The sequence below is a fragment of the Malania oleifera genome, chromosome 9 (genome assembly GCF_029873635.1).
Source record: "Malania oleifera isolate guangnan ecotype guangnan chromosome 9, ASM2987363v1, whole genome shotgun sequence".
NCBI classification, from domain to species: domain Eukaryota; kingdom Viridiplantae; phylum Streptophyta; class Magnoliopsida; order Santalales; family Ximeniaceae; genus Malania; species Malania oleifera.
In genome coordinates, this window is record NC_080425.1 from 74538401 (window position 1) to 74563163 (window position 24763).

General features: G+C 35.8%; 1 long non-coding RNA gene across 1 annotated transcript; it reads right to left on the bottom strand.

The window, feature by feature from the left end:
• Positions 1-6008: 6008 nt before the first annotated feature.
• On the bottom strand, positions 6009-8369 carry LOC131164815 (uncharacterized). The gene is made up of 2 exons (XR_009139352.1): positions 7081-8369; positions 6009-6261 (listed from the first exon to the last, which is right to left on the bottom strand). It is a non-coding gene; the product is annotated as an uncharacterized LOC131164815 (long non-coding RNA).
• Positions 8370-24763: the final 16394 nt, after the last annotated feature.

The window sequence follows — 24763 nt, forward strand, 5'->3', positions numbered from 1 at the left end:
CTCGATACGAGTTTATCATTTGCTATAGTACTCAGGTTCGTCCTAGTACGAGTTGTCATTTGCTATAGTACTCAGGTTCGCCCTGGTACAAGTTGTCATTTGCTATAGAATTTGGGTTCGTCTCGGTACGAGACATTTGCAATAGTACTCAGGTTCGTCCTGGAACGAGTTTTCATTTGCTATAGTACTCAGGTTCATCCTGGTACGAGTTGTCATTTGCTATAGTACTCAGGTTCGTCCTGGTACGAGTTATCATGTGCTATAGTACTCAGGTTTGTCTTGGTACGAGTTGTCATTTGCTATAGTACTTAGGTTCGTCCTGGTACGAGTTGTCATTTGCTATAGTACTCAGGTTCGCCCTGGTACGAGTTGTCATTTGCTATAGTATTCAAGTTCGTCCCGGTACGAGTTTATCACTTCGTATAGTACTCAGGTTCATCTTGGTACGAGTTTTCTTTTGCTATAGTATTCGGGTTCGTCCCGGTACGAGTTTATCATTTTCTATAGTATTTGGGTTCATCCCGGTGCGAGTTTATCATTTGCTATAGTACTCAGATTCGTTTTAGTACAAGTTGTCATTTACTATAGTATTCGGGTTTGTCTTGGTATGAGTTTGTCATTTGCTATAGTACTCAAGTTCATCCTGGTACGAGTCATCATCTGCTATACTCCTCAGGTTTATCTTGGTACGAATCAGCATTTACTATGGTACTTGAGTTTATCCCAATACGAGTCATCATATTCTCAAATCCAATACACCATGGGATTCACCCAATTAATCATTTCCAACAAAATAGTCATTGTTTTTTTTAAAAAAAAATTACCCTAATGGTCAATTTACTTTGGCTTGGTAAAAATTGGTGTCTTTTATTTTTATAGTCATGTTACTCTAAAAATAACAGAAGAGTAGTCTCCACTATTATTTTTAAGCAACAATGCCTATAAAGAGGAGCAACTGTTGACACCCTAATTTTTACTAGGCTTCCCCTGAAAGACTTGATGAAATAAAGGTGACTTTAAGTCAAACTAGAGTCTCAATTTGTTTCACTATTAGAGTCCCATTTTCGAAATCAATGTCATTTCAAAATAGTCTCACTATTTGAAGTCTCGATATTCTAGGAAAATTTAGGATCCTCTCCATACTGTGTTTTTATAAAATCCTTAGTTGCAAAACTAATCTCCTTAAACGAGGACCTCACCTTTTGAGAAACAATAAGTCCTGAATATTTTAAGCCCAACTCTTTTGACTTCAATTTTAAAAGTCGATCGTAAAAGTAAAAAATTCCTAAATTAGGTCTCTTGAATCTTAAATTCAAGCCTTAGTGCGTGAATAAAACCCTATTAAAAATTGATTCTTTCAAACTAAGGGTTTTAAATCATGAATAGGATCTCCTTCATTCCTTTTTAATTTTTAATCCTAATATCGTTTAGTTCTTTCTAGTTCTAATGGTAGAATTTGATTATGTTTTGAAAATTGAGTCATGTTGAGTTCCTTTCAATCTTCAAAATTCGAAACCTTTTGTCAAATTTCAAAATAGGGATCGAGTTTATTTAATTTGAGTCCTAAAATCTAGAGGCGACTCCATCAAAATTCAAGTCAAATTTTAATTGAATTTTTCAAAAATTTTAGTTGCAAAATTGAGTCTATTGGTTGGATGTTAAGGTCATACTTTATTACCAGGTGTTTCTTGGGCAAAATGGGTCAACTAAATTTTTGGTTATGGGTCAAAATCAAAAGATGGGGAAATGTCACAAGGTGTGTGTGTATGTGTTAAGCACCTGCACACAAGCAAGCATACAAAGGAAAATAAAATAGGTAATAAGATGAACAAGTTAATGTTGTAGGAAAGAATTCCCAAGGGTACGTATAGGATACTTCAGCCAAAAAGAAAGCTGAAAAAAGAAACAAAAAAAGTAAAAATCAAAAATCAAAATCAAACAGCAAAAAAGAGGATGTCGTGCCCTCCACTACCAAGCTTCCACCGGGGATGTTCTCCCACAAAACCCATGCGCATAGAAAAGCCACAGAATCAATCTGTTAGCAGAAAATTCAAAAAATAAAATAAAAATCAAAAGTAGAATAACACGTGGGAGTGGTTAAAGAGAATTATTCCCTACCAAGTTTGTTGGTGAGGAAATCGGTTAATAGGGGAATTTGGCACCAAGAGGTCCCCGGCCTCCCTATAAATAGGGAGTTACCGCACACGGTAAAGGACCCCTCAAAGAGTAAAGAAGCTTTGCTAAAATTGAGAGAAGTGAGGGTAAATTCAAAAAAGAGGGGAGGTGATGCCAGTTTAAAATCTCAGAGAGTAGTAGCAATACCCTGCAAAAATGGAGAAAGCATAGAAACCCTGCAGGAAGTGAGGAAAAATTCAGAGAGTGGAAGGAGTGAAGCTTTGCTAAATTGTAGAGCTGGAAAGAAGAAAAAGGGATCCTACAGAAGCCAAGTGTAGAAAAGCAGGAAATTGGACATGCATAACTTCCAGCACACGTCCAGAGAGCAAAGGAGCTAAGAAAGTGGAGCAGACACACCCAAAAATAGACACTCAGGCATGCACGAAGGGAGAAGGAGATCGGAGTAGTTAAAGTTTAAGGTAAATATGATTTCCCTTTCCCCCATTATAAGCATGCATGCATGGATTAAAACATAATTCTGAGTGTAGGGACATTTTCCCAAGACTTAGGTTCATCCTGGAACCTGAACTCGCGGTTCTCAGGTCCAAACCCGAACTTAGGTTCGGGTCCTGTTGACCTGGAAACCCCCAATCACCCAGTTTCAACAGGAATTTGGGTTAAAACCCATTTAATAGCCTCAAAGCCCTTCCAATCGAAAAGCCTTTTTTGCATTTAACACAGCTCTTTCAGAAACAAACAAATCCACAACTGCTTTCCAAAACACCCCCAGCCCATTTTAAAATTCAATTTGGCCCAGCTCCTATTTGAAGCAACCCCAAACCCAATTTTTTTTTTTTTTTCAAAACAATCCGATCCATAGCCCATTTTGGAAAAACCCCCTAACCTGTTTTCAGACCACCCTGACACCCAACCAACCTCTCTTTAATCCAGGCCCCTTTCCAAATATCCGAACCCTTTCGAACTAAAGCCCTTTTGAACTAAGCCCACCTGTTTTAAAAAAGAGTTCTATCCCAAGCCCGTTTTGAACATTGTAACCTAGGCCCATCACACTTTAAAAAACCTCCCTGGGTCTGCGTTGAAAGTTTTTTTTTTTTTCCTAGGTTTTTAATGAAAACCAACTCAGCTCGTATCCCATTTTAAATTAAGCTCACAAAACCCATTTTTTCAAAACTTGACCCTCAGCCCGTTCTCAAAACATTCAGGCCCACCCCTTTTGAGTAGGCCTAGTTTCAAAAAGTCAAGTTAAGCCCACATGGACCTACTCATGTTGACTCTATGAATCCAATCCGATTTTGATAATGACAAATCACTTGGTATTTAATTTGTGCATTGAGTTTGTGAACAGGAACCATATTAAGCATGCACGGAAGGATAACGAGTCGTGGAAACCTTAAAGTAAAACACACATATCTTGACAAGATCCATGGAACTCAAAGAGTACGAGAATCAAGATGCAAGCGGTAAAGTTCAAGCATATCTTGGGAATGGGTACTTAGACCTCATGTATTTACATTTTCGTATGATTTAATTTAAGGCTCAACATATACCTTAGAATGAATTTGAGACTCATGTATTTCATGAACATCATTAGGGGATATTCATGGACTTAGAATTAATGTCAAAACCCTGAAAAATGTTTTTATGAAAGAGTCAAGAAAGAAAACAAAACACATTTTTGAACTGGAAAGTAAATATGTAAAAATTGGGAACTTCAGATGACTGAACTATAAGTACAGTTGACTGAAGAATTTCTTCAGATGTCTAAAAAATAAGCTCGGTCGTCTGAAATTTTATGGGTGAAAAACAGAAACTAACAGAAGCACCTCAGATGACTGAATTTGATACCTCAATTGTCCAAACTTGACACTTCGATCGTTTGACCCTTGACCTCAGTCGTTTAACCTTATGTCCATGCTATTTTTTTGAAGGATAAAATGACTTCAATCGTTTAGGCTTTTGACCTCAGTTGTATGAACTTACGAAAAATATTAAAAGTGTAATTTTTATTAATCAAACAAGCGAGCTATCTCACTGATCCAATGGTTGAGATCTAATCTAAAGGTAAGACACTATATATACTGAATATCTAAACCCTAGTATGTTAGCTAAACACAAGAAGATCAACGTAAAGCGAAAAACGCATCTTGTTGAAAAGAAAACTGAGACACTTGAGTTGATTGTTATACGTTTGCTTACGCTCTAGTTTCTACACATCATCTTTGGGCAAATCACCTCAGAAAATCTAAAGGGATTTCTATTATACATTTTGTGCTTCAACTTGGTTTAAGATTTGGTTATTACATAGAATCTCATATCACCATTTATTTTGTTAGTCTTAGAGAAGCTTGATATTGAGTTTTCGCATTCATATAACGGTCGTTTTTTATAAACTCAATACTTGAGAAAGTTTTGTATTTGACCATTGATTAAAGTTTCTTTATTCAAGTGTATTCTTAGTTTAAGGCTAATATTTTTGAATACATATAAACTATTTGAATATACATATATCCTTAGAAGTGCATAACTATCTATATACATATTGTAGTATATTTTCTGAAAATCAAATATTAAGTTTGTTGATCTTTGGCGTTATCATCTTAGATATATACACATTAAGTCAATATTATCAATATCACATTGAGTTTGAAATATTTAGATAAATATTGTTTGTTTGCAATGTGTGTTTGGCATCTTTGCAATCTATAAAGTTATCTTTATATTCAAATATCTAACCTAAGATCTCTAAAGCATTGTTTTTATACAAACATTTTTGGGAGAATTAATAAAAAGGGCTTTGTGTGTTAAAGCATATCATACATAAACTATAAGAACCCGAATAATAATGAAATTTAAATAATGAGAGGAGGAGAAATGGAAACGGTAACAGAAGGAGGAAGTCGACTTCATTGACGAAGAAATACCGTGAGAGTTTGAACCGGCTGAATTTCGTCGATGAGGACTGAATTTCGTCGACGAAATTATTGAAGGATTCGTCGACGAATCTATTCTATAAATAGAAAAATTTGGATTTTCTTTACTTCACAACTAAGCAAACCTCTTTCTCTCTCTCCTTTCTTCGGTGCTCTCTCTCTCTCTCTCTCATCAATTTTGGGTCAGTTTTATGCCGGATCGACAATCCAAAGTCACCACGACGCTCTTGGGGAAGTTCTCTCCAAATATGTCGGAGTAAATCGTTGGTAAAAATAAATTGAAAATCTCTAAGTTGAAGTAAGACTTTTTAAGTTAAATTTGGTCTTACGACAGTTATAAGAAGTGATGTACACGTAGAAATACTGAAATTTAATACTAAAAATTTTTAATTTCAAGGTATTTATCACAAAATCCTACGGGGGTTAGGTTAGGATATTTTAGGGGCTTTCTCAGTAGTCAGGTAAGAGAATAAACTAAAACAGTTACTTTTCACGCAAATTATTATTATTTATGAGCAAATTAATTTTCTAGAAATACGTACGATGTTTGAATATTATGAAATTAATGCATGTTTGAGAAAAATACTATTATTATGTTAAAACGTGTATATATGTATGAGATGTTAGAAATCATGATTTTCAGAATACGATGTATAGTTTTATATAGCAAATGTGTGGCATGAATATTATTTTACATAAAGAAATATTATGAAATAATAATGATATAAATACAGTATGATTTGAGAAGTTATGGAAGTATACAGTACATTATGATTTTGATGAATGCATGATAAAATGATTATTTTCAGAATGACGTATTTATGTATGATCGGCACGAGCCCGTATTTATGTATGATCGGTACGAGGCCATATTTATGTATGATCGGCACGAGACCGTATTTATGAAATTATGAAAGATGTTATACTATCATATACTATATGTTATCAGAACCCGAATGTTAATTTAGTTTAATCTTAGAGTTTGGTATCGTAGCTATGTATAGATCAGATATTTATGTTCAGATTAGTGCTAAGCACCCCACGAGGGGATGGAAGATGGATAGTCGATGTGGCTTTCAGTAGAGTGTGGACATCCACCTAGCAGTCCAGACCAGGATGCGACGGGCTCATCGTACTTACAGACTTATTTGACTCAGCAGTGGTCGGCCAGCCATTGTCGGATCCTACCTTCGGGCTGCAGAACCCATCATGGGGGATAATACATGACATTAGTTAGCTATTCATCCTGAGTATGTTTTCAGTATTACCAGTTATCACATATATTTTATGTACGATGTGATTATTTAGTAAATATGAAAGTATGCGATTACCTAGTATAATAATGTGAATGTTTACAGAAATATGAAATGTACTGTATATGTATAAATGCATTAAATGTTCATGTTGCCACACAGCTGTATTTAGTTTATTTTCCCTTACTGAGATGTGTCTCACCCCTAACATTAATTAATTTTTCAGGAGACACTGAGTGACCGGCGGGTCGTAGCCGCCATGGAGTCCGTGATATTACTCCGTTAGGGGGGTAAGATTTTGTACTAGGAGTAGGAATATTTTGTGTTTGATCCTATAGTTATTTTGATATTTTGGGGAATGTATATAAATACAGTATCATGATGATTGTAGTAAACTCTGGTATTATGCTTGATGGATGGATAATTTAAATTTTATGATTGCTGCTGCTTAAATTTCCGCTGTGATTGACAGGTGTCCCCGTTACCCACGGGTTCGAGTTGACTTTTTCATTCATTATATTATATTTTATATTAAAAAATTTAAGGACACTACATAAACGATTATGTAGTTTCATACATTCTGAACTTCATATATTATCATATGTTAATGTATTAGAAATTTGAATTGTACTCAAGCTTTTTTTTAGAATCATTTTTGAGTGTTTTTATAGATTCTATTATATTCACGGTTCAATGTGTGAACTGGGGTTTGAGGAGAGAGTTATATCTCTTGTAAACAGCGGAGTAGGAGGGAATTGTACCTCTTATAAATAGCGAATTGTAAGGAAAACTCCATCCCAATTTAAAGAGCAGAGATTTTAGTGAAATTCTTGAGTAGTTGCTCAAGGTGAGGACGTAGGCCGAGTTAACTGAACCTCGTAAAAACCGCATTTGCCTTCTCTCTTTCCTTTACTCTTTACTTTCAGCACTACATTTAAATTATTCGTCTTGCATGTATAGATTGAATAACATTACACAATTAATTGGATAATAAGAACTCATTGCTAAATATACAAATAGAGATTAAGTGGTAAATAGATTCAAAGAATTTTAAAATACTCAATTCACCTCCCCCTTGAGATTACATCTAATTCAACAATTCCCACACATAGCTGCTAGCACAAGACTCACTTGGGTCTACCCAAGTTCTCCCCATTCATTGGGTTGACTCGCACGCGAGTTGACCCGTTGCCCACTCGCCCGACTTGAGACAAGGTAAACCCATCTCCTTCCTTATGCCCCAAACCCTAATCAAAGGAATGAACATGCTAAGCAACATTGAATCAAATACGTGTGCAGGCTCCCGTTTTTAACTCATACAAATTCAAACATCACCTAACATTGGACAAATCATAGCAGTATGAACATCAAAACAAGAGTGAGAAATTGACACTTATCTGTTTGATCGTATTCGGGGGATGAGTGCTTCCTCATTGTTGAGGTATCCTACCTTTCGAGCTTAGGGAGAGCTTAGATCTGTTTTGTGTGTTTTGGGTTGTCTTGTTGAATAGTGAGAGCAAGAGAAGAATTGAGATTTAAGGGTTTGGAGAAAGGGGTATCAAAGAACCTGATCTTGGGGATATCAAACCGCGGGGGAAAGAGGCAAGTCTCGAAGGCAAGTTGCAAAGGCGAGTCACGGAGGAGGCGAGTTGCGAAGGTGAAGAGTGAAGGCGAGTTCCCAAGGGGACTTGGGAGCTTCGAGTTGAACTCATAGGAACGACGAGGCGCAGCGGACGAAGCGCAAATGCTTAGTGTTGTTGCGGTAGCATGCAGGAGAGAGAGAGAGAGAGAGAGAGAGAGAGAGAGAGAGAGAGAAGGATGGTCATGGGAGACTTCGAGTGGAGCTGCAGAGGAGCGGGCAAAAGGGCTCCGACTTCATAGCCCCGGACAACGGCTAGCTTCGATGCCAGTGCTGGAGCGTGAGCAACGAGCGGCAGCGGCAAACAGGAACATGATGCGACCGAAAAAACGTTGGAGCTGCTAGGAGATGTTGATCGCCAAGGGATAGCAGGTCTTCGGGTAGAGAAGAAAGGAGGAAAGAGAGATCAAGAAGAGAGAGATTAGGAAGAGAGACACGTGGCGCTCTCCTTCTCCACACATTCGTAAGCTCGTGTGGCCTTCCCTTAACCATTGGATCCACGCTTTCCAAGGACGTTTGAGATCGCTCCACCTCAGCAATCCTCACCTCACGTGCCCCTCCTCTCATTGCGCGACACATGGTCTTGATCAAAATCAAAACCTTAAACGCCGGTTTCTCCATTTCACTTGTTTATTATTATTTAAACATGCAGAAAATTCACATAAAATTCACAAAAAATGTTAGAAAAATTATAAAATTTTTAAAAAATCTCAAAAATATTTTCAAACTTTAACTTCCATGGTTTTGTCTTAATTTTATTTGTGCTATTTTGAAGTTCAGGAAAAATATTGAAAAATCACCAAAATCACAAAAAAAATATTTTCACACTTAGAAAAAAAAATCACAAAAATGTTTATTTGGTCCAGAAAATCATTTTCATCCCGAACAAATTTCAAAACCTCTTAGAATATTATTTTTCTTACTTAGAAAAATCTTATGAGATTTCAAAATTCGGGAGAGTTTTTTGTACCTTATTTTCTTAATTTTCTCATCCCGATGATTGCAAAGGGAGACATTGAGCTCTTCAGAGTATGGTATGCCCCAATTTTGAGGAAATATTTATATAGTATTTGTTTTGTATATTTTCTTTGATTTTTAAAAGTGAGTAATTTTATAAGGCTTATGAAACTTATTTTGGGATAATTTTCGATTAATTTGGTACCGTTCGTAAGAACGGGCGCGTAGGGGGTGCTAATACCTTTCCCTCGCATAACCGTACTTCCGAATCCGACTCTTGTAATGCAGACCGATTCTACCCCTAACAGGGTAGAAATCAAGTGTTCTAACCGCACTCCCAAAGGTTAGTGATGACTCCATCACACATTATTTTTCCACGAAAATATTTTTTTCAAAATTCACACCATTTTTTCCCGTTTGCAGCTGCACCCATTTGTCAGAGTGGTCTCTGGTGGGTCCGGGACATCGTGACAGAACCTTTTTTAAAAGAGAAAAACCATTTATACAAAACTTTTATGTTATTCTACCTCATGTAGAATAGAATAATAAAAATTAAAAATAATAAATTTTCTATTACATATTATGAATTCAAAAAACAAAAATTCATTATTATTTATTTTTTGTATAAACTATTAATTTTTCTATTATAACCATTCGAATAGACATTTGGCATTATTGCGTTCCAAGAAAAATCAAATTTTTCCTAAGAAGATGAGACAATAGAGAAGACGGTTATTAAGAAGGAGGGGTGGGGCGGTAAAAAAATGAAGGGAAAAATCATTTATAAAGATTAAGGAGGAAAGCAAGTGGATCAATTCTTTTAGGTTATGTTTAGTTTACGAATGTCTATTTCCAAAAATAGGCTAATTTTAATAGATAAATTATAATTAATTATATAAGAAATTATATTATTACTATAAAGTAAAATAATAATATCAAATATTTAATGAGTCCATTATAAAATTTTTTTATTTTTTTTATTTTTACAAAAACCACAATTTTATTGAAAGCCATCACTTATGGCGGAAGAATACTGTGATTATAAGGGATTTATACTTAAACTATCAAAACCATCACAGGCAACAAAACCAATATTAAAAAAATGAGAACCCTTATCCAACTAAAACAATCTAAACATGCTTAAATGTAATTAAAACCAAAAAAACAAACATAAACAAATTACCTGAAAAATGATGACAATTACCTACAAACATAAATCAGAGGAAAATAGGGAAAACCAAATGATGACAATTAAAGATGAGGGCTTGGAATACTCATCTTATCCATATGAATGAGACCTCTCATTTTAGTTGACAACACATCACCTATAAAATATCTCCTTGTGTTGGCTCCCTCACCTTTACAAGCCAAGAAATCCGCCACCTGATGACTGTATCTAAATTGGTGTTTTATATAAAACTGAAGACCTTGTAACTCTTCCTCTAACAATTCCTAAAAGTCCCATAAGTACCAAAAGGAACAAATTCCATATGTGAGCCATCTCACCACTAATTCCGAGCCATAATAAGAAATAGATAATAAATAATTATTCCCAAATTTCATGATTGGGATGTTTATTTCTCTCTTATTACATGTTGAATGTTACCGTATCGGGTAGTGACAGACACTAATTGTATATAATTAAATAAATGTTTCCAGTGCAAATACTTATTTGTCCTCATTTTAAATGCTACAAACATGAAAGATCAGGATTTTGTTGTAAATGGTGTTACTTGAAGCAACTATTCAAAACCTTGTATGAGAAATTCCCACACCCCCTAGAGTCTGGTTTTTGAGAGAGTAGTTTTTTTATGTGAGCTCCTTGGTTTGTTTGATTGGCTTGTGACCCTTGGGTATGCCTGGGTTTCATTGTATGATGTGTTTTTGAGTTTTTGAAGGTAATGTTATGAGTTGATATGGATGTCTCTCCTGGGTATGTCCAATGTATTATGTACATTCCACTTTTAATCAATATAAATTTACAAATCAAAAAAAAAAAAAAAATGTGAGTTAAGATGATGCTTCCATACAAGCTTAAGGGTTGTTTAGCACTTGATATCTACGAAAGAACAATCATATTTTCAACATAAACATTAACCACATTAAATTTTTAAGTTTTAAAATTTTCAATCACCATAAATGAAAAAACTCAACTTATAATAATCCGATTAACTAAATAATGAAGCACAATATGGTTTCAAATTTTCAATAACTATGTTATATTATTATAAGACAATAGTTTTTTTCTTAATTTATAAACTAGTTTGTAACATCATTATTATAAACATAATTATAATATGTAGCGATATGTATCATTCATGCATAGATTAAGGGTATGTAAATCTCTTTGAAACGTTAGAAATGTTTCATGTTGTGACATTTTTATAACGTGAACCGAATAAGAAGACATTCTATTCTCAAGAATGAAATTTCCAAACTATTATGAGAATATTATTGATTCAGCAACATGCAAAACACAGGCAATCAAATTATTTAGTTATATCCGGTAATCAAACCATTAAGAATAATCACCCAAAAGGTTTGTCATTTGATAATTGACTAAGAGCAATATGCCCATAACATCATTTTATAATGAAAAAGTATGAATACAAATATAAAAGAAATGTTACTGATAATACAAATCTAATAACATGTTAATAATGAGACAAAAGTTTTATCTTTTTAGAGATTTGTGAGTTAGAAAATAAGAATGGGTAGCCCAAAAGGCCATAAGACCAGACTAGGCCCTAAAGAAGGAGGCCCAATGAATGAGTAAATTCACAACTCGATCAATTTGCACAGAGAAAAAGCATCACATGATAAGACTGCAAAATTAGTTCCTTCAAAAGGATAAGCCTATTGATGAAATGACCACTTAATCAAACTATGCCCTTTAAATTGTAACCAAAATGAAATTTTGATTCCTTGGAAAATGTGAACGAGGTCATACCATTTTAAATAGTTAATTGAAATTCGATTAACTAGGTCAATATCCAACAATTGATTGAACCAAGCTGTTAAATTCAATTTTAAATTTTAAGCCACTCCAAGTTGATATTTTTTCCTTCAATTATAATCAACTTGTAAATTTTTAACCCGAACATCAAAATTTGGGCATCACTAAGATGTTTTAAATTTATAGATTTTGAATTAGCATCCTGCACAAGTTTAAAGACATCGAACCATGAATTGAACTCAAACAAAAATTCATAATCCAAGTTCCAAGTCTAAGAAATAGCTTAAATTTAATCCAACCAAGTTTTAAATTGTTCCTAAAATACAAGACTTTTAATTTAGATTTCTAAATTATTATAGATTACACAATTACATAATATTTATATATACTGGTTCAATTTGAGAGTTGTTGTATGGGCCAAATTGAAAACTGAACCATTAACCAAAAAAAATTAAAACTTTGAATCCAACCAAAGCAAAAAAAGATGATTAATCGATTTTTCTATTAGGATTGGTTTGCTTCTATGGTTAGTGTGGTTCCGTTTTTCGACTTTTCACGTCCACCCCTACTTGTTGAAAAGGCAAATAGGCCCACTTGGCCAAATGACTAAGTATAAAAGGCTAAATAAGTTCATTTGGTTGAATAACAAGTACAAAAGGCTAAATAGGCCTCCGTTGCAAAAATGTCAAAATACAAAAATGATTAATTAGATCCACTTAGCATAATGGCCAAGTAGAGAAGGCTATATACATCCACATACTAAAATTGTCAAGTTTAGCAAGCCAAATAGACCGACTTGGCATACAAAAAGGCCAAGTATAGAAAGCTAAGTAGGCTTATTTGCAAGAATGATCCAAGTACAAAATGCTAAAACTAAGGAAATGGCCTTGGAAAGCAAGGCATTAAAGTGCACACCCTAAAAAATACATATAAAAGTGTTGACCTTATTGGTCATGCCCAGTTTTGATTATGACAAATATTCATTGTAACTCATAGGTGTTTGAGGTTTTGTACAGGAACCAAGATTGTTAAATATGTGCACAAAGCAAACAAAGCTTGAAGACAAATTTATGTTCTCGATTGTAATATTCAATAGTAAAATTTGTCTGTAATAGTAATTAGGGTATTTGGTTTGTAATAAGCTCATACACATCACATGCATGGTTTATTTTGTAAGCTAAAACTAGATGCGAATTAAAAGTGACCGTAGAAAGAACTTAGGGTTTGGTGGACCGACACCGGACTTTTTCGGTGTCTTAATTTTGGACCCCAAGTGACCCTAGGACACACATATTTTCACATATACTTGTTAGACACTTGAATAGAACTTGTATGCTTCAAAACAAGACCAAAATGCACACTTTGTGCACTTTTGGTCGACTAGTCAAGTCAGTTTATTCTGCCCTGGTCGACCGAACCAGGTAGTTCAAAAAGCCCTAGTCGACCAAAACCTCCCTGGGTCAACTTTTTGATCATCTGATCGACCGAGCTATTTTTGTACTCCAACTACCTGGTCGACTGAGGGTCCTCGGGAGAAATCCCAGCGGTCTAGTCGACCGAACCAGCCAGTTCAAAATGGTCTGGTCGACCGAACCTCGAAAAATTGAAAAATCACCCTCTCCTAGTCGACCAAGCCCTCAGTTCAAAAGTCCCCTGGTCGACCGAGTCATATGAGACTTGGTCGACCAAACCTATTCTGGTCGATCGGACCTTTCGAGTTGCCCTAATTTTTACCGCAATTAAATATTTTTTAAATAGGGTTAAAATGTTTTAAATATCATTAAACTTTTCTAATAATACCCAATAGGTCCCCAACGGTCATATTTTTCTCTCATGCCTATATATATGAAATCATTTGTTAAAAAGAAGTATGATTAACTACTTTGATTAGGTGAAAATTCTCTGAAAACCTAAAATCCTATACTACTCATTTTTTAACTTCATTCACTCATGCGTACCTTCTATTAGTGTCTACATCATTTGTAAGTGGATTGAGTGTTTGTTTGGAAAGGTTTGCTCTCCTTATTCTATTTAATTAACACGATTTTATTTGAGAGCAAAACCTAAGGATTCTTAGGGGACTTTATTGATAAGTCTATCCCAAAAAGACTTTAATAGATCTTCTAAGTTTGCACCTTCATTGCAATATTCTGAGAAGATCGTATAGTATTTTGTTTGCAAAATCTTTTAAAAATCATTTTCAAATATCTAGTGTGATTTATATTGATAAATATATTTGAAGAGATATTTATTTATGAGATAGTGGTCTTTGTTGCAATATTCTTTTACTCACATATTATTTGCTGAATATAAATATTACACATCTTTTACAAACCAAGCATATACTTCATTTGATACTCACATGCTTGAGACATCTTATTGATTGAAATACTTGAGACTTGACATCTTTGTGTGAACTTATTGGTTGAATATCTTATGATACAAAGATTGCTTGTTTGACACTCTCACGTACGCATTACACTGATAGAAAATACTTTTGAGAGTTGAACCATCTAGACCACATTGAGCTTACATATTGAATCATATTGTGGTGTATGTTATCGTACGCATTTGGGTACATATCTGCTTTATACGAAAGCACAATCAATATACTATCTGATTATATACACATTTGTTGTATATCCAGGCACGAGCCTGAAAAGGGAGTCTAGCCCTAGAATAGTCCCGAATTGGTTTAGACCAAATTAGGAAAGCTAGGTGCGTCGTCCTGATAAGGCGTGTAGGTTGGGTCAGCCCCGCTAATTGACCTGGTTAAGGTTGAGGTCAGCCCTGTGTTAATTTGACCTGATTGTAATCGGTGCCGCTCCACCCTTAAGTGAGCCATTAGTGGAATCCTCTAGCTTACGAGCTAGAGGCGGGGACGTAGGTACAGTTGGCCGAACCCCGATAACATATCGTGTGCCTTGTTTATATTTCTGTAGTTTATATTTACCGCACATGTATGTTATGGTGTGAATGATGCGTTTGATTTAATTTCCATATCATTTTTATCTATGCATTTGGAATTGCATAGAAAGACCATAGGTTTGTGTAATACTAATTGTAGGATTAGTTGAACCTAGGAAGAAAGTTTAAAATTCCAATTCACCGCCCCCCCCCTCTTGAGAATACACATTTTCTAACAATTGGTATCAGAGCCTCGTAGCACTTGACTTAAACGTTTTTGCAAAAAGATCACAATGACTCACTTTGGTGTATCCCCATTCGATGAGGGACAGTCACTTTCCAGTCCTCCAGTATTTTGTGGTGTTGACTACACCATGTGGAAAGTTAGAATGATCATATTTTTTAAATCTATGGACTGGAGGGTCTGACTTGTGACTGCTAAAGGAAGATGTGCACAAATAAATGAAAATGACTTTAATATGATTAATTCTAATGCCATGGACATACTGTACTGTGCATTAGAGACTAATATTTTTGTTGAGATTATGGCATGTAGTAGTGCACAAGATATCTGGGATGAACTCGAAAGAAAATATGGAGAGTCCCAGGAGAATGAGACCATCACTCAGGAAGTGGTAAATAATAGGGCAATTGCAGTAACAGCCGGTGAGGTGTATGTTCCTATCTTAGCCTCCATAGATAATTCTATTGCTGATTGTTATGATGGATCTAATGTTGAATCATCTATTGAATATTGTGATAGTTTTGTCATTAATGCACTTGATGATTCTCATGTTGAATATTGGAATATATCATGCAATGAATCATCTGATTGCCCTAGTGATATCTATGCTATTAGCTCATGCAATAATCCATGTGATGCATGCTGTGATGACTCTTGTGCCAAATCCTGTGATATATTGTATGATGAGTCATCTATGGGCTCTGATGATAATACTGTGTGCATTGATTCATATGAATGTTATAGTGATAAACTTTGGGGTGAATCATGTGCTCATTTGAATATTGAAAGCATGTTGTCTCATGAAAAACTAGAGAAGACCTTATTAAAAATGCACAAGTTTCTAGTTAGAATCTCTAAGCATAAAATACGCTTGAAGAGTGAGAACAAAATAATAGCAAAACAATTAAAGGGATTGAAAAATCTTCATGTTGTTCTTGAAAAGAAAAGGATTGGGAAGATATTGAAAATTACATGCGTGGATGGAGAAATAAATGATTATTCTATACTTATACTCAAAGTTAAAAATGATAAGAATAATCACAATAAACCCTTTGGGCCTAAAAGGAAAGTTCATTTCAAAAAGGGTTCAAGTTGCTTACATAGAACCAACAGTAGTCTCGCTAAAGAAATTTGGAATAAATAAGCATATCCCTTCACGAAAATTCAATACCTGCTTATTGTGTAAAACTATGTGGCATGTATGGTTTAAGTTTCTATTTAGAAGTGCTAGAGGCTTGAGTAAAGAAATGATGTGGGTTATCATGGTAGCAAACCCAACTGGAGATGAGGAAGAACGGTTTTAATAAATAGTACTTAATTATTTAATCTTTCCTTAGTTCCTAGGCTTAGGTTTATGGGGTGTGACGTCTACAGGTTTGGGAAGTGGTTGTTGCTTAAAATGAAAATCTTAGTGCACTATCTTGTTATACTAAGAACCTTTATCCACTTCCAAATGAACATGGCATGTACGACCGCTATTTAGTTCTAATTGCGTAACCCATGCCGACATGAAAAACATAAAGTTAAGCAGCAGTTATCCATTGCACAAAATTAAGTTTTTAAGGTTCCATCTTACACTCACATCACTATATCCTAAACTCATTTTGAAACATGAAAAGCCTAAATCAAAATCAAGATATCACTCTAGGCTTAAAGTACCAGTGATCATATACGACTAATGCATATTGGGTGCTTCTCATAGCTATTGTAACGACCTGCTCCTTTTTCACATATTTTTTTTTATATAAATAAATTATCATCACATCATACATTCCAGCTCAGCAGGTCACAATCCACCTGGACCCGTGGGCACCAGGGATATAACAAAACATACAGCAGAAGCCTACGCAGCAGAAAGTATAAAATCATATACATCTCATCATAATGTGCATAACACATATCAGAGTCACTACAATTACTATCTCACAGTATATACATCTCAAAAATGAAATCTAGGGACAATCCCCACAAAACCTAACTGTCCCAACCAAAAACTTACCCTTTCAAAAAGGGCAACAATTAATCTAGATCAGCGGGGCTTTTCCCGCTTTCCTATTAGGGGCTCCTGAAAAATGTATAAGATTTAGGGGTGAGACACCTCTCAGTAAGGGAAATAAACTAATACCAGTGTGTGGCAACATGAGTATTATGTGTTCTACATATACCATACATAACATATTCAATACTGTTTATCAAATCTGGGAAAACATACACATATGTCAACACATAACAGAATATACTGCATTTTCATAAACATATCTCATCTCATACATTAATAATAACATAAAACAATTCTGGTAGGTTAGCTGGCTGTTGTCATGTATTACCCCCACATGACTGGGTTGTGTGGCCCGAAGGCGGGACCTGACAATGGTTGGCCGACCACTGCCAAGTCAAACAGTAGTCTGTAGGTCCGATGGGTCTACCCAGACTGGTCCGTACACCCGGGGCGATAACAGCACACTTCTTGAAAATAACCACATCGACCATCCAATCTCACACCACTCCGTACAGCGGCGTTAACACAGATATCATGATCACGAGGACCATGGACACATAGCAATGGTACCGTGCAAGTGCTAGCCTAGACCAAGCCAATCAGGTTCTGATATCATATACATATACTAAAACCGTGATACATAAATATCTCATATTATTTATTTTCACATCAATCATATCATTTCACATATATACGTGTATCATGAAAATCATCGGCCCGTACGCCGGTATTACACATTTTAACATAGCACGGCCCGTACGCCGGCAAATCACGTAGCACAGCCCGTACGCTGGCAAACCACATAACACAGGCCGTACGCTGGCAAATCACATAGCACGGCCCGTACGCCGGCAAACCACATAACACAGCCCGTACGTCGGCAAATCACATAGCACGGCTCGTACGCCGGCAAATCTCAACCATATAGCACGACCCATAAGCCGGCAAATCACATATATATATAAAAATATCTCGGCCCGTACGCCGGTTTTCCATCATAGAAATCCATGTCGTCCCCATTCCAAAAAAAAAACAGTATTTCACAACATTTTTATACTCATGCTACACTAAACAAATTTTCTACGTATTTAACATATCATCATTTAAACAGTATTTTCCAAATATAAATCATATATATAAATATATTTATTTTTCCTGAAACCAGATGCTATATATATATATATACATACATTTTCTCAAAACAAAACTAACTTAGTTTATCCCCTTACCTGATTCCTGAAAAGCCCCTAAGAAAATCTTCCCCGTACCCGCAAGGTTCTCAACTCAATACCCTGAAAATGAAAACTCGTAGAATTAAAGTTTAGTATTTTCGTACGTACAACATTTTCTATAACTACCACTAAGTCAAATTCGACTTAAAAAGTCTTACCTCAACTTAGGGATGATTCCCAACGTTCCCAATCAATACCCTAGAACTGAAAATTTTCAGTATTAAAGTTCAGTATTTTTATGCGTATATTACTTTCTTCAACTGTCAAAAATCCAAATATTGAATATAAAGCCTTACCTTGGATTTGGGATGAAATCCAACTTCGTTTTCCTGACGATCCGTTCCGGCAGACTTGTAGAGAATTTCGCCAGGAGAGTCGTGGTGGTTTCGGTTTGTCGATCCGGCGTAAAACTAGCCCGGAATCGAAGAGAGAGAGAGTTGTAGGAGAGAGAGAGAGAGAAGAGAGAGAGTGAGAGAGAAGAGAGAGCACGCCCACCAAATCCAAAATTTGATTTCCAAAGCTTCTTAAAGAAGCTTGTGCTAATTTAATAATATATATATATATATATATAATAAACCTTAAGTAAAGTAAAGCTTCTTTAAGAAGCTTTCATACCTTTTATATATATATATATATACACACACACACACACACACACACACATATATATATATATATATATATATATATATATTTGTTCCTTATCATACTGTTCATTTTACTTATTAATTTAATTAATTAATTTTATTTTATTATTTTATTATTATTATTATTATTGTATTTTTTTTTTTCCGGTTACTACAGCTATAACCAGATTTGAAGTACCTTCTAAGGAATTTGTCTCTTTGAATTTAAGTTGCAAATCCTTCAATTCTGGTTTATCTCATCCATAGGAAGTCATCACCAAACCACGATCATACTCGGTGAATTTTCACTCATTCCTTAGTTCGTATTCTTGCTCCTATATGTCATCATTTCTGTAAGATACTCTCCCATCACCAAAAGGCATAGTTTAAGAAAAGCCTCATACTCCTTAGTGCTCTGTGCCCAAAATAGGTCAATGAGTCGATTCTTGGTACGCACTTCATTTGAGAAATATTCCTTCACCAAGAACCCCTAAGAATCATATCTATATTGTAATATATCAAATCTGGACCTTAGGAAGAACTTTGGATCAAAAATCAGACAAAATTTGGAAAATGCACTGTGCTCGGTCGACCGAGCATTGCAGTTATAAAATGCCCCGATCAACTAGGACCTTGTTGACCTTGACCTTTACGGTCAACCGAACCTTAGTGAACAAACTCCCTCGATCAACCAATAGTTCTAGTTTCCCCCTAGTCGACTAAAACATTACACAGTGCACCCTCTCGGTCAACCGACCCTCCCAGTTCATTTTCGCTTCGGTCAACCGAACTGTGTCGGTGCCTGGGAAATCTCAAGCGTCGGTCGACTGTATCGACTTCTAGTCGACCAAGCTGCGATATATATATATATATATATATATATATGAGTTCTTCATTTTTAGCTCATTTGCGCGAGAAATCTTGAGAGAGTTTCCATTCCTTCAGTAATCTAAGCCTCACATTCTTTATTACCATGGCTCACATTGAAGCCCATGATCTTACGCATGCGGAGGATGAGTATTTTATCTCAAAAAGGTGCAAAGTTCGGTATATACTGGAGTTCCATCCCAAGGAGGCTATACTAGGTAAGATACTCGATTTAGAATTTATGAATCAGCATTTTAGAAACATTTTGGATATGTTCGAGTATCAGAGGTGGAGAACCTTTATCTCCTACCAGTCTGGGGGATATTACCCGACTTTTGTTAGGATGTTCTATGCCAACCTGGGCAATGACGAGAACGGGTACTTCTCCCATGTTCTGAGGACAAATGTGCGGTTTGACGCACAATATATCTCTGATGACCTCGACATTGGCCATGGAGACTTTGAGTGTCCCGATGTAGTAAACTCCTAGATCTTTGAGCAGGAATTTACAGTAGCCTCATTCGCAAACATGACTCTGTCTGACCCTAGCACTGCTAGCCAGAAGCATCCACCCCAGTACAGACAGTTCACCTTAGAGGTTAAGATAGTGCACCACCTGATCACCTACAATGCCCTGCCCAAGGCAGGATCTAGAGTGCACGTGACTTTTCTAGATTGCTTCATTATGTGGTGCCTTTTCGCTTGGAAGAAGTTGGATTTACCCAGTCTTGTAATCCGTTGGATGATGGGCAAGACGATTGGCCACCGAGTGATAATGCCATATGGAGGCATTTTGAACAAGCTACTCAGAAACATCATGGTTACGCGGTCAAATGTGGCTTCACTAAAGAGGAGACGACCTGCTAACATCTTCTCTGGCGTGACCCTACAACTGATGGGGTACGAGCTTATTGGGAACATTTGGGCGCCCTCTAGAGTAGCAACAGTGCAGGTAGAGGGCCCACAGGAGCCACCACAACCTCCGCAGCCATCAAACTTGGATCTTATGGCTGCCATCACTAGCTTGTCTGACACATTCATACAGTTTCAGGGATCAGTCCAGTCAGACTTACAGGACTTGACATCGTCATCTGCTGCACTTCGGGAGGAGTTCCAGCAGCACTCCATCTCTACTGCTAACCACTTTACAAATTTGGAGCGGTCCATGACAGCTAACTTCAGTGAGCTGAGTGACCGCATTCAGGAGATGCAGGATGAGAGAGATTAGATGACTATGGACTTCGACTTTGATGCCGCCGACGGTGGTGATGGAGGAGAGGATGGAGGAGATGATGGAGGGGAGTTCTAGACTCCAGGATGGTCTGCAGATCAGATTATATAGCTTATTTGATTCATTCTATTTTATTTAATCTGGTCTGTACTAAAAACAACTTTTATGTTATTTCATTTTATTTTCTTTGTATTCTTTGGATTCTCATGGTACACTACCCTACTTGATTATGACATATATTGGCAGTACCTTGATTTGTGTATGCTAGTGTTTAAATGTTTATCTTATTGAAATGCATAAGTAGTATAGAATGCCTACTGCATGACGGATGCAGTTGTTGAGTATTCCCTGTTGGTACATGATAGGTTCTTGCATGTCTTACTCCTATGATACTGTATGGTTAAGAACTGTTTTTTGTGCAGGTAAAATTTTTGGGAAATGTCCTGTTTACAGCCGACATACTGCCGAATTTTCTGTAGACATTTGCCCAAATAGTTAAAACATTACTTTTCATGTGTGCAAAATCTAAATATGTCACAATTACCTCATTTGCATTGAAATGATAAACACTTTGGGTTGTTTGTGCATATACATATATTTAAAAGAATATGACCAACTTGCATACATTTAGGGGGAGCTTTCTAGTAAAAGGTTCACAAGTCTTAGCAACTATTACTACTGTTGATATGTCTTTTTGTCTGAGACTTTGCGCATACTGATTATTGCTTGTACGCACATTTCTTATATACATAGCATGATCATATTGGACTTAATGCGTATTGATTATAACTTGTAATGACCACTTCCTTTGTCCACGTTATGATAATATTGAAATTTATATTTGATTGTTGGATCATACTGAACTGTTTGAGTAGTTGTGGATAAATTGATAGGAAATTTAAACTCAAACAGGTTACGTTTATACAAGATGTCTTTTGGAAAGTCTAATTTACAAACGACACTCTGTTGAAATTTTTCAAAAATTATTATGGATAAATGTCTGGGATCTTAATTCAAATGACCCTTTTTACTGTTGCCAAAAGGGGGAGATGGAAAGGGGCAAAAATAATGGGTAGGACTTATACATTGGATGCATATTGTGAGGGGGAGCCTTCTTTGGCTTATCCCTATATTTTTGCGTGGTATATTTGTCATCATCAAAAAGGGAGAGATTGTTGACCTTATTGGTCACGCCTGATTTTGATTATGACAAATACTCAATTGTAACTCGTGAGATATCTTGCTGATTGAAATACTGGAGACTTGACATTTTTGTGTGAACTTATTTGCTGAATATCTTGTGATACAAAGATTACTTATTTGTCACTCTCACGTAAACATTACACAGATAGAAAATACTCCTGAGAGTTGAACCATTTAGACCACATTGAGCTTACATATTGAATCATATTGTGGTGTATGTGAATTTAGGTACGTATCTGCTTTACACGAAAGTACAATCATTGTACCATTTGATTATATACACGTTTGTTGTATATCCAGGCACGAGCCTGAAGAGAGAGACTAGCCCTAGAATAGTCCCGGATTGGTTTAGACCCCATTAGGAAAGCTAGGTGCGTCGTCCTGATAAGGCATGTAGGTTGAGGTCAGCCCTGCTAATTGACCTGGTTAAGGTTGAGGTCAGCCCTGTGTTAATTTGACCTGGTTGTAATCGATGCCGCTCCACCCTTAAGTGAGTCATTAGTGGAATCCTCTGTCTTGCGAGCTATAGGCGGGGACGTAAGCATAGTTGGTCGAACTCCGATAACATATCGTGTGCCTTGTTTATATTTCTGTAGTTTATATTTACCGCACGTGTATGTTATGGTGTGAATGATGTGTTTGATTTAATTTCCACATCATTTTTATCTATGCAATTCCATCTACGCATTTGGAATTGCATAGAAAAACCCTAAGTTTGTGTAATACTGATTGTAGGATTAGTTGAACCTAGGAAGAAAGTTTAAAATTCTAATTCACCCCCCCCCCCCTCTTGGGAATACACATTTTCTAACAAAAAGAGAAGGTCACTTCAATCTAGATATGGTAACCTTGAAAATTCACAAGAGTAGATCACCTTAGTCGCTAAAATAGGATAGAGCAATCTTGAAAAATACCTACGAAAGAGAAGGTAACATTGGAGAATGCCCGGTCGAGAGAGGGCAACAAAATACCATGAAAGAAAAAGCCACCTCGCTTAAAAAGCTTGAGAAGGTAACCTTGGGGAATACCCAAAAAGAGAAGAAAATACCTCGGCTCTAGTGGTAGGGGTGGCAAAACGGGTTCACGGGTCAGGTCTGGGTGGGTTGAAAACAGATCGAGTTGTAAACGAGTCAAAATTAAATAGGTCACAATCCAATAAACCCTAACTCGCTTATTTAATGAACGGACGGGTCACAAATTACCCGTTTAAAAAAATGTAATTATTTTAAAATTTTAAAGCAAAGGAAATATACAGATCTCTCAATGACTCAATCAATAAGAAGAAGAAGAAGAAGAAGATGATGATGATCATGATTTCCGCTTCGATTTGCCTAGGGTTCTGAAAGTTAAGGAGTTGTCTCAAGAGGTGGATGAATTGGATTATTAAAATTTCTTTTAATTCATTTTGTGAATTCTTAACCTCTTGTTAATCTAGCAATCACACAATCAAACCTTATTTGGACAATCAATTCACAAACCAATATTTCAACTCAATACAAACAAAATTGGTTTATAATCATAAGTTCAGCGAAAAATTAATTAAGTTATAAACTTTTATAAATAAGTGTAAGTATGGTAACTTGAATACTTTGTAGATTTTCAAATATTCTTCCAATCAATTCAATTCAACCAAAATGATCAAAACAATATGCACAAGTTAGATTGATTCCAGTAATGCTTTCAAGATTCAGCACTTTAATAACTCAAAATAATCAATCACTAAATATTTAATTAAGATATGAAATCCATCTTTTATACAAGTTTCAACTTTTGTAGCCCTGGATATATAAATTTGATTCAAGCCCTGTAAAGCATGAAATTGGTTTTTCAAGATGATAAGTAATATAACATCCACACTCTTCCCAAAATTCAGATTTCAACTTACTCCCTTATGGTTTCCATAATTAATATTGATCAATCAACGTACTTCCTTTCGATTTCTGCAAGTCTCAAAAACAGATTAATCTTTAATTTATTTAAAATCCAATCCATGTAATTTTTATGATTAGGAAATTTAAATCATCCACACAGTTGATATATTTGTAGGAAATTAAAGAGAATAGGGAAAGAGAGTGACACCACGTTTTTTACAAGGTTCGGCTTATCCCCAGCCTACGTCCTCTCATTTGACCAATACCACCAAAGGATTTCACTATACCGTTCATTTCCGGGCGGAACAAACATTTTACAAGTGATACCCCACGCTCAAAACACTCCTTAAGTAAGTTAGAGCAACGCCTCTTCAAGCGATACCCCACGCTTGGTCACTCCTTCAATAGGTTAGAGCTGCACCTCTCAAAGTAATACCTCACACTTAGTCAACGATTCAACAACCTAGAATCGTCAAAAAAGTAAGAACAATAGTTGCGTACAATGATACTCTCATAAAGAGCAAATTAGTACAAATTCAATCACTATGTACTTCAATAATTAAATATCAATATGAAATACAATGAAACTCAAGAGAATTTACCACCGAATTCCTTCAAGATGAGAATAAGAAACTCATAACTTAGAAGTATTATGGATCAGCAACTCAAAAATTTAACACTTCAGTTGAGCAAAGATTTGAGCAAGAGAGAG